Source organism: Puma concolor, chromosome C1 (genome assembly GCF_028749965.1).
Source record: "Puma concolor isolate L17-30 chromosome C1, mPumCon1.1.hap2, whole genome shotgun sequence".
NCBI classification, from domain to species: domain Eukaryota; kingdom Metazoa; phylum Chordata; class Mammalia; order Carnivora; family Felidae; genus Puma; species Puma concolor.
Window position 1 is genome coordinate 175,430,149 of NC_141674.1, and position 11,077 is coordinate 175,441,225.

At 36.8% G+C, this 11,077-nt stretch overlaps 1 pseudogene; it reads left to right on the forward strand.

The window, feature by feature from the left end:
• The first annotated feature begins 773 nt into the window (after window positions 1-773).
• On the forward strand, window positions 774-1,036 carry LOC112848842 (thymosin beta-4-like; annotated as a pseudogene).
• The last annotated feature ends 10,041 nt before the right edge of the window (window positions 1,037-11,077 follow it).

Sequence of the window (11,077 nt, forward strand, 5' to 3'; positions counted from 1 at the left end):
ATTCCTGTGTTCCGAAGGGTTTCACCACCCAGTAAAATGCTGGTATACAAGTTTTACCTTAGGTACTATTTTCTAGGGAACCCAGGCTTAGAGACAAACAAATACTTCCTCAACAATGATCAGTTCTAGGAATGAAAATATTGTACAGATATTTGAAATTTAATCATAGCTTACCGCGTGGCTTTACTCTGATTAGTGTTTACATATTGATGATATTTTAATATATTTTGTAGTAACCCAACTGAAAGCATGATGGAAATTGGGAAAATGAAAGAAGGGTGAGTGGTGTGTGGTGAGAGAGGAGTGAGCAAAAGGCAAACCCTTAACTTCTGTAGTGGGAAGGAAATTAAAAATTAAGAAGTTGTTTGAAGATAAAAAAATAAGTAAATAGACAAAAAAACCCAAAAAACAAAAAAAAAAAACCCCAAAAAACAAAGCTGCTGTGGAAGAAGAACAGGTATAGAGGGGCCAGGCACCTCTTCTGTCTTATCAAGCATTAATTCTTTAAACTATGTTCATTTAAAAGTAAAAAAAAAAATATTTATTTATCATAGCGAGCGGGGGAGGGGCAGAGAGAGAGCGAGAGCCTGCCTGCTTAGGAGCAGGTTCTGTGTTCAGTGCAGAGCCCCACAAGGGGCTTGAAATCACTAAGTGTGAGATCATGACCTGAGCCAAAATCCAGAGTTGGAGGCTTTACTTGCTGAGCCACTCAGGCACCCTGATGAAGACTCGGCAGCGGCCATGGCGCATACATGGCTTGCTGGCCGCCTGGTTCTGCTTCCTCTGCAACCATGTCTGACAAACATGATATGGCTGAGATTGAGAAATTCGATACGTAGAAACTAAAGAAGACAAAGATGCAAGAAAAAAAATCCACTGCCGTCCTAGGAAAGATTGAACAGGAGGAGCAAGCAGGCGAATCGTAACGAGGCCTGAGCTGCGAATATGGGCTGTATATTCCACAAGCATTCCCTTCTTATTTTACTTGTTTGAGCTGTTTAACTTTGTAAGCTGGAAGGAGGTTAGATGGAGTTTAAATGACTTCTGCCCCTTTCTCATCAAAGAATCTGAACTACTGACCATGAACACTGGGCCTCCTCTCCTGTCTGCCTGTCTGGCTGGCAGGGAAAGAAAAGAACTTGAAGGCTGGTGAAGGAGGAAGCGGGTGGGAACCGCCAGTAGAAAGTAAGTTGGTCCAGGTGTTAGGCAGACTGTAAAATGCAGTTTAATCAGAGTGCCATTTTTTCCCTTCAAATGATTTTCATTATCGGAATGCACAATTTTTAAATATGCAAATAAAAAGTTTAAAATGTGGTTGGTGTGAAAAAAACTTTGATTAAAATAAAAATAAATTTCATGGCTAGTTTTAAGTAATTTAATTTTCATAGATTTTGGTGAGGTATTATTACTTGAGATCTAATAGCATCCATTTTCAATTGCTTTCAAGTCATCTCTTACCAAATTGACTCCAAAGCTATATTTTCTTTGGGCATATATTCAGAAAATGTATATAGTGTGTATGTATATGTATTATTTATCATATAGGCTAAGTGCAAAAAGCCTGAGAGTGAAGATCTTGGCTGCAATGCATCTTGTTTTCATTCCACTAGGTGTCAGTATAAGTCCGTGAATCTGAATGCTGTTGGGAGAACAATTATTAAATCCTTGCTTGTTCACAAACATATTTTTATTTATCATTCCAAGGATGATGATGTGAAATTTAGATCTAATAATGTAATCTCTTGTGTATTAAAATAATTATTGTCTACTCAAATGTTCATTTTTATTGCACCTATTCAAATTAATGTCAGCTGCTTAAATTAGTTAAGCTTTCGTGCTAATCTACATTAACAGAATAGAGAAAGAAAACAATCACAAACAGGAATGACAGCAATGACTTTGTTTCCTGCACTCTATTTTGGGTTTTCGGCCAGTGGCTTTTTTTCTTCAATAGGTTATGAAAGGCATTTGGCCAATAGAGAGATCAAAAGTATAACATTTCCCCCTTGTGTTATCTAGTTTATAAATATGTTTTAAAGGATATGAGCAATACTTGACTAGCTTAATATCATGTTGACTGATAAGTTTTCTTGCTAAAAGAACGTGTTGGGTAATTCATAAGTTAGATATTTTTAACTTATTTTTCCCTCTCTGACTACCCAATGTGGCATCAGAGGCTTTGGCTTTGTGTTGGCTTGACCTTGATTCATTTGAACATCAGCTTCAACTTATTATATTAAATAATGAAAACATGTCTTAGGTTAGATGTTCATAGGCCAGAAATAGCTGAATAATTGTTGAGAGTTATTTCATACTGAGTTCTGTTTTCCTTAGTAGGCAAAATTTTTGTCTTTTTGTTTAGACAACTGTTAGCATTTTAAAGGAAAAAAATGACATGTTGAAGTATTTTTCAAATAACAGTATATAAAAATGCATTAACATTTGCCATTTTTAGTAGTAGTTTTAATGTGGTCAACATTGTAATAAGTTTTTAGCCACAGAGGAAAGGGGGATACTCAGTGCCGATGTATTCTGATTTGAATGAAGTATTATCAGTCTCTCACTAATTATAATTTTCAGTTATACTCTCGAAATTTTTCTTTAAAATTTTTCCTCAGAATTCACAGGAAGTTCCACTTCTTCATGCTATTTTCTCATAGTAAAAGATTTCTTGGGGCGCCTGGGTGGCGCAGTCGGTTAAGCGTCCGACTTCAGCCAGGTCACGATCTCGCGGTCCTTGAGTTCGAGCCCCGCGTCAGGCTCTGGGCTAATGGCTCAGAGCCTGGAGCCTGTTTCCAATTCTGTGTCTCCCTCTCTCTCTGCCCCTCCCCCGTTCATGCTCTGTCTCTCTCTATCCCAAAAATGAATAAACGTGAAAAAAAAAAATTAAAAAAAAAAAAAGATTTCTTTTCAGTGTCAATTTACTCACAATATTAATTACATAATAAAAAGTTAATACTCAACACTACAAAATATAGAAATTTAGGGATATTAAATTATTCCATACTGTAAGGGAAAGAGACCAGAGAAATGTTAGGTACACTGATATCTCTAAAGGCCTTCTTTTTTTTTTTGCAAAATAGAAGTATTTTTTTTTCCAAATTTTTATTTAAATCCCATTTAGTTAACATACAGTGTAATATTAGTTTCAGGTGTAGAATTTAGTGATTCCTCATTTACATACAACATCTACTCCTCATCACAAGTGCCTCCTTAATCCTTATCACCCATTTAACCCAACTCCCTGCCCATCGCCCCTCCATAACGAATACTCTATAGTAAAGAGTCTATTTCTTGGTTAGCCTCTCTTCCTCCCTCCATATTAGTTTTTTCTTAAATTACGCTTAAGAGTGAGATCAATCATAAGGTATTTTTCTTTCTTTGGCTGACTTATTTTGCTTAGCATAATACTCTCTAGTTCCATCCATATCATTGCAAATGGGCAGATATCATTCTTTTTTATAGCTGAGTAATGTTCTATTATATATTCACACACACACACACACACACACACACACACACACACGACACACAAATATCTTCTTTATCCATTCATCAATCGATGGATATTTGGGCTCTATCCATAATTTAGTATTGTTGATAAAGCTGCTGTAAACATTGGAAGGCATGTGTGCCTTCAAATCAGTAAATACCAAGTAGTGCAATTGCTGGGTCGTAGGGTAATTCTATTTTTAACTTTTTAAAGAATCTCCATACTGTTTTCCAGAGTGGCTGCACCAATTTGCATTCTCACCAGCAGTGTAAGAGTGTTCCCCTTTCTCCTCATCCTCACCAACACCTGTTGTTTCCTGTGTTGTTAATTTTAGACATGCTGACTGGTGATATATCATTGTGGTTTTGATTTGTATTTCTCTGATGATGAGTGATGTTGAACATTTTTTCATGTGTCTATTAGCCAGCCGGATGTCCTCTTTGGAAAAATGTCTATTTATGTCTTCTGCCCATTTTTAAACTGGGTTATTTGTTTTTTGGGTGTTGAGTTTGATAAATTCTTCATAGATTTTGGACACTAACAAATTATCATTTGCAAATAACTTCTAATCTGTAGGTTGCCTTTTAGTTTTGTTGGTTGTTTCCTTTGCTGTGCAGAAGCTTTTTATCTTGATGAAGTCCCAATAGTTCATTTTTGCTTTTGTTTCCCTTGCCTCAGGAAACATATCTAGTAAGAAGTTGTTATGGCTGAGGTCAAAGACGTTGCTGCCTGTGTTCTCCTCTAGGATTTTGATGGTTTCCCATCTCACATTTCAGTCTTTCAACCATTTAGAATTCATTTTTTGTGTATGGTGTAAGAAAGTGATCCAGTTTCATTCTTTTGCATGTTGCTGTCCAGTTTTCCCAACACCATTTGTTGAAAAGACTGTCTTTTTTTTTCCATTGGATATTCTTTCCTGCTTTGTCAAAGATTAATTGACCATATGGTTGTAGGTTCATTTCTGGGTTTTCTATTCTGTTCTATTGATCTATGTGCCTGTTTTTGTGCCAGTTACCCTACTGTCTTGCTCACTACAGTTTTATAATATAGCTTAAAGTCCAAAATTGTGATGCCTCCAGTTTTGCTTTGCTTTTTCAAGATTGCTTTGGCTATTTGGAGTCTTTTGTGGTTCTATACAAAGTTTAGGATTGTTTTAGCTCTGTGAAAAATGCTTTTGGTATTTTGATAGGGATTGCATTAAATGTGTAGATTGTTTTGGGTAATATATACTTTTTAACAATATTTGTTTTTCCAGTCCATGAGCATGAAATGTCTTTCAATTTCTTTGTGTCATCTTCAATTTCTTTCATCAGTGTTTTATAGTTTTTAGAGTGCAGATCTTTTATCTCTTTGGTTAGATTTATTTCTAGGTATCTTATGGTTTTAGTGCAAATGTAAATGCAATCCATTCCTTGATTTCTTTTTCTGCTGCTTCATTATTTGTGTAGAGAAATGTAACAAACTTTGGTACATTGATTTTGTATTCTGTTACTTTACTGAATTCACGTATCAGTTCTAGTAATTTTTTGATGGAGTCTTTTGGGTTTTTTATATAGAGTATCATGTCATCTGCAAATAGGGAATGATTAACTTCTTCCTTGCTGATTTGATGCCTTTTATTTCTTTTTGTTGTCTGATTGCTGGGGCTAGGACTTCTATCTAGTACTATGTTAAATAACAGTAGTGAGAGTGGACATACTGTCTTGTCCCTGACCATAGAGGAAAAGCTATCTTTCCCCATTGAGGATAATATTAACTGTGGGTTTTTTGCATGTGACGTTTTCTCTGTTGAGGTGTATTCCCTATAACTCTACATTGTTGAGAGTTTTTATCATGAATGAATATTATACTTTGTCAAATGTCTTTTCTGCATCTATTGAGAGGATTATATGATTCTTATCCTTTCTTTTATTAATGTGATGTATCATGTTGATTGATTTGCAAATACTGAACCACGCTTGCAACCCAGGAATAAATCCCACTTGATCATGGTGAATGATTCTTTTGATGTACTGTTGGATTCAGTTTGGTAGTATTTTATCGAGAATTTTTGTATCCATGTTCATCAGGGAAATTTGTCTGTAGCTCTCTTTTTTAGTGGAGTCTTTGGTTTTGATATCAGGGTAATGCTGGCCCCACAGAATGAATTTGGAAGTTTTCCTTCCATTTCTGTTTTTTGGAATAGTTTGAGAAGAATAGGTATAACTCTTCTTTAAATGTTTGGTAGAGGGTGCCTGGGTGGCTCAGGTGGCTAAGCCTCTGCCTCTCGGTTTCAGCTCAGGTCATGATCTCATGGTTTTGTGAGTCAAGCCCTGAGTCCGGCTCTGGTGCCAGTGCAGAGCCTGCTTGGGATCCTTTCTCTCCCTCTCTCTCTCCCCCTCCCCAGCATGGGCTGTCTCTCTCTCTCTCAAAAAAAAAATGTTTGGTAGAATTCCCCTGTGAAGCCATCTGGTCCTGGATTTTTGTTTATTGGGAGATTTTGATTATTAATTCAGTTTCTTTGCTGGTTATCAGTCTGTTCAAGTTTTCTATTTCTTCCTGTTTCAGTTTTGGTAGTTAAAACGTTTCTAGGAATTTACCTATTTCTTCTAGGTTGTCCAATTTGTTGGTGTATACTTTTTCATAATATTCTCTTATAATTGTTGTTATTTCTGTGGTGTTCATTGTTATTTCTCCTCTATCATTTGTGATGTTATTTGTTTGAGTCCTTTCTCTTTTCTTTTTGATAAGTCTGGCTAGGAGCTTATCAATTTTATTAATTTTTTCAAAGAATCTGCTCCTGGTTTCATTGATCTGTTCTATTATTTTTTTGGCAAAATAATCTTTTAAAAATTTAGATTGAAAAAATTTCAAATGATACAAATCTTATACACACACACACATATACATATACTCACACATATATATGTATAAGTTTATTTATTTATTTTGAGACAGAGAATGAGCTGGGGAGGTGCAGAGAGAGATGGGGACAGAAGATCCCATGCGGGTTCTGTGCTGAGAGCAGAGAGCCAGATGTGGGGCCCAAACTCATGAACTGTGAGATCATGACCGATCAGAAGTCAGACGCTTTAACGACTGAGCCACCTTGGTGCCCCTAAATGGTACAAATCTCAAGTAGAGGATATGTACACATATATGCACATATATATTATGTGTATGCTTTTGTCGCAGACTATGAGTCTGGAGTTCTCTCTTGTCCAGCAAGAGAGCTGACGCAGAAATGAAAACGAGAGAGGCTAATGTCCAGGAGGAGACAAGAGCCCTGGATGTTTTGTCGATGTATTTATTGTTGATGTATTTATCGAGCTTTCAAGATTTTACGTATGTGGTGAACATGCAGAAGAAAACAATAAGATGGTGACCATTAACTTGTGTGTGTAAGAAGCAAAGAGTTGGGGGGGCAAGTGGTGTTTGAAGTTGTGATTAAAGCACAATGATATACTGGTGTGCCAGACGCCAGATGGACAGTGTTTCTCTGTAGGTGATACAGCCAAGTAGCTGCTATCTCAAAGTTTAAGATTGCTGGAGCATGCTGCCTCAAGGCCAACAAGGCACCCTTTTCACTAGCTAACCTTGGGTGTGTTTGCCCTGTGTGGCTTTCCACCTCTAACTGTTCTCTGATGCTTTTTTCCCCATGGAGGCAGCTTTTGGACATGAGGCTTGTTTTACTTAGTGACTAGCCCTGGGCACTTTCCTCCAGTAGTGGTGGTTTTCTGGCTCTATGCTTTGTCTTACTTAATGACTGGCCTTGGGCGCTTTCACCCTGTGGTGGCTTCCCTCCCTAAGCCTTGTTAACCCATTGGTGCAAGTGTACAGAATTCTTAAACTTATTCCCCACTCGTGTATATGCATACACACATGTAAAAATACAAGGAATATGTCTGTCTCTACATTCTGTTCATTATGTTTAGAACAGTACCTGGAACATAATAGGTATGTAATAAATATTTGTTAGGAGGATAAATTAAGAAATGTGACCAGAGAAGATGCATGTGTAAAAGATTTGATTAGTAAGACTTGGTCTCTGTGGAAGCAGAGTGTGAAGAATTGAGAAGGAGTCTTGGTGTTTTCTAAGGTTTTAGAAGGCTTGGTGGTAGCATTCATTAAAATTTGAGACTCTAGGAAGAGACACAAATTTGGCAGGAAAGTTCAAAATTTGCCATTTTGAGGCAGTGTAGCAGACAGCAAAGTGAAAGCTGTCTGACAAAGCATTGGCTATAAAACACATGCATTTGGTGGAGAAGTTTGAGCTGGAGATACAGAAGTTATGATGTAGGAAGGGTCAGAGAGGTGGATTAGATCATCTGGGTGGAGTGGTTCAATGAGGAGAGAAAAAGCAGAAACCTTGCAGAACAACATTTTAGGATGACAGTGCAACGAGGTCTTAGAAAGCAGGCTGGAAAAGCAGGAATAAATCAACAGGCTCAGAGAATAGTGAATTTCAAGAAAAACAGAGTGGTCACCAGGGTCAGAAACTGCAAATAAGTCCAGCCATTTGAGCAATAAAGGAAGTGTATGGATTTGTAAGTTAGGAAATTATTGATGACTCTTACAGGAGCTAGTTCAGTGGAGTTATGTGAATGAATTTACTGTCTAAACTTATGGTATGACTGAGGGTAAGAGGGAGGTAAGAAAGTGAAGATAGTGAATATAGACTGTAGACTATATTGTGATGGACTTTGGATATGCAAAAAAAAAAAAAAAAAAAAAAAGGAGCAAGAGAACATGTCACTTGGTGTTTCCTAAAGCCATTTGATGTAAAAGTGGTACTTTATGGGGCAGTGGATTGGCAATTTTCAAACTTCTTGAAGTCCACAAAGACTTTTACAAAGTTCATGGGGCTTCGAATTTTAAGAAATTCAGTGTCCAGATACTCAACTCCCATGCTTACTGTTTCCTAATATTAATTGGCAGGAGACCTTCACTTAAAACATCATGCTTGTCTTTTTCCCCCACTTTGCTTTTGTAACCATACTTTTCTCATTTTAGAAAACAAAATCATATCTCACACCCAATCTGGTATTCATCACCCCAGCATGTGAAAGTCCTTGGTATACCAAACAAAAGGAAAATTTGTATTGATGATAAGAAAGTGAATGTCTCTAATGGCTCAGAAACAAATCCTTTTGAAAGTCAAGGCATTTCTAATTCTTTGCTTTCAAAACAAATGAAGAAACTAATAGATCATTAAAATATACTTTTTTATAATAGATCACCATGTAATTTTTGGCATAAACTTGAAAGGAGGGCAAATAGTTGAGTTATATTGCTAATACCAAAACTTCCATTCCATCTGTCCAATACCACATTGTTATGTGAACAATTTTGCTCAGTATTTATAAAAACAACAACAAAGAATTAAATCCATGTTTAACACTGCCTTCCACCATAAATAATATGTGTTGTTGTTTAAACTAATTAAAAAACAAAACAAAACAATAACAAAGAATTCCAGGGTATATAAAGGAAAGCATTGGGAAGACAAGAGCATTGGCAGCTAGAAATTAAGAAGTGTTGAGTGGTATCATATGAAAGGAAAGGTCAGTAAGGGGCATGGATGTTATACTGGACTGGAAAAACAGTGACATAATGGGATTAGTTTCTCAGGTTTGAAGGTTCTAAGCAGAGACTGACAGAGGCCTCAGGTGATATGAGGTCCAACAAGGCCAACTATCTTTAACTCTAGTTCCTCCTCAGTATTGTTCCAATTTTAGTGTATGTGTTGCCAAAGCAAGCACTAGTTCTTCCTCAGGATTCATGATTTAGAAATTCAAGACAACATTGACTGTTATTGGATAGATCCTGAAGAGAACCCTCCCATCAGATGGAATGAGGGACTCAATATACCGAAGAAAAATCAATTCACCACTTATGGAATAAGAACTTGACTATTTTTTTTTTAAGTTTATTTATTTATTTTTGGGAGTGTGTGTGTGTGTGTGTGTGTGTGTGTGTGTATGAGCAGGAGAGTGGCAGAGAGACAGGGAGAGAGAGAATCCCAAACAGGGTCTACATTGTCAGCGTGGAGCCCTACAGGGGGCTCTACATGGAACTTGAGGCAGGGCTGGAACTCATGAACTGTAAGATCATGACCTGAGCCAAGATCAAGAGTTGGACGCCTAACTGACTGGCACCCCTTGACTATTTTCTTCACAATATTCTGAATGCTTAGAACACTGCCTGGCATAGGGTACTAAAATATTTTCTGTTGAATGAATTGTCAGTGGTTGGAGGTAGCCAAGACTCCCAAGTCTTAACTTAGTGGAATTAATTTGATTTACCAATTTCTAATAGAGCCTATTTTAATATATATATTATTTGTTCACTCCATTTGGATTGGAATAAAAATAGGTACCAATTATATATTTGTGTTTATATAATTCAGTTTGAAAATTCTCTTCCAAATAAATCTCATATCTCTTTCATTACCTAAAATGAGGGATACAGGTGCTACATATCACTAAAAAAAGTATAATTCAAATGGTAATATTATTAAATTACATTACATATACCATAATTAAGTTATTCATATATGGCAACATGTGTTAAAGAGTATTTGTATGTTTGGCTGACAGCAGAGAATAGGCTAAAACTTCATATCAGACTTGGTATTATGGAGTTGAAAATATCACAGATTTAGCTTTTAATAAGCCAGAATGATTGTGTAAAATAAGAAGACTAGCAACATCTCCAACTGATATTCTTAGGAACACGGGGATGACTTTGAAGTTAAGAATATTTTTAGATTAAAAGTCTTGATATTTTCTGTCAATTAAAATGACTATAATTAATTGCTATAACTAGAGTTATATAATTGCAAATTATAAAAATCCAACTTTAATTAGTTTCAACAGTAAGTGGGAATTTACTGGCTCAGAAAAGTGGGAAGCCCAGAATGTATATAGCTTTAGCACAGCTGGATGCAGGAGCTTAAATAATATAATCAAGATCCCTCTCTTTCTTCCTCCCTTGGCTTTGTTTTCTTTGTGTTGCATTTATTTCTAGGCAGATTTTCCCTACTTGGGTGGCCAAGAGAGCATCAATAATCCAAATTTGTTTAGCACTTAGTGCTTTCGAGTTCTGAAGGAGAAGATGGGTCTTTTTGCTGACAGTTTTAGCAAAGAAAGCTGGGAGAGGTTTTATGGGCCTGGTATAGGTCATGAATCCAGCCATGGAGCATTCATGATGGTCAGCACAATGTAATACTCTGAGTGATCAGATCTGGATTCTTTGTATCCCTGTAGAAAAGACTGGTGATGGGGCACCTGGGTGGCTCAGTTGGTTGTGTCCAACTTCGGCTCAGGTTATGATCTCACGGTTGGTGAGTTCAAGCCCCCCATCAGGCTCTGTGCTGACAGCTCAGAGCCTGGAGCCTGCTTAGGATTCTGCGTCTCTCTCTCTTTCTGCCCCTCCCTGACTCGTGCTCTGTCTCTCTCAAAAATAAACATTAAAAAAATTAAAAACATAAATAAAAAGAAACGATTGGTGTTGAGGTATTCCCTACCTGAACTGCATGGAGTGAAAATCCCCACAGACTGTTACCAGACAAGATAATATGACATCTAAAATCTTTTTGCATAT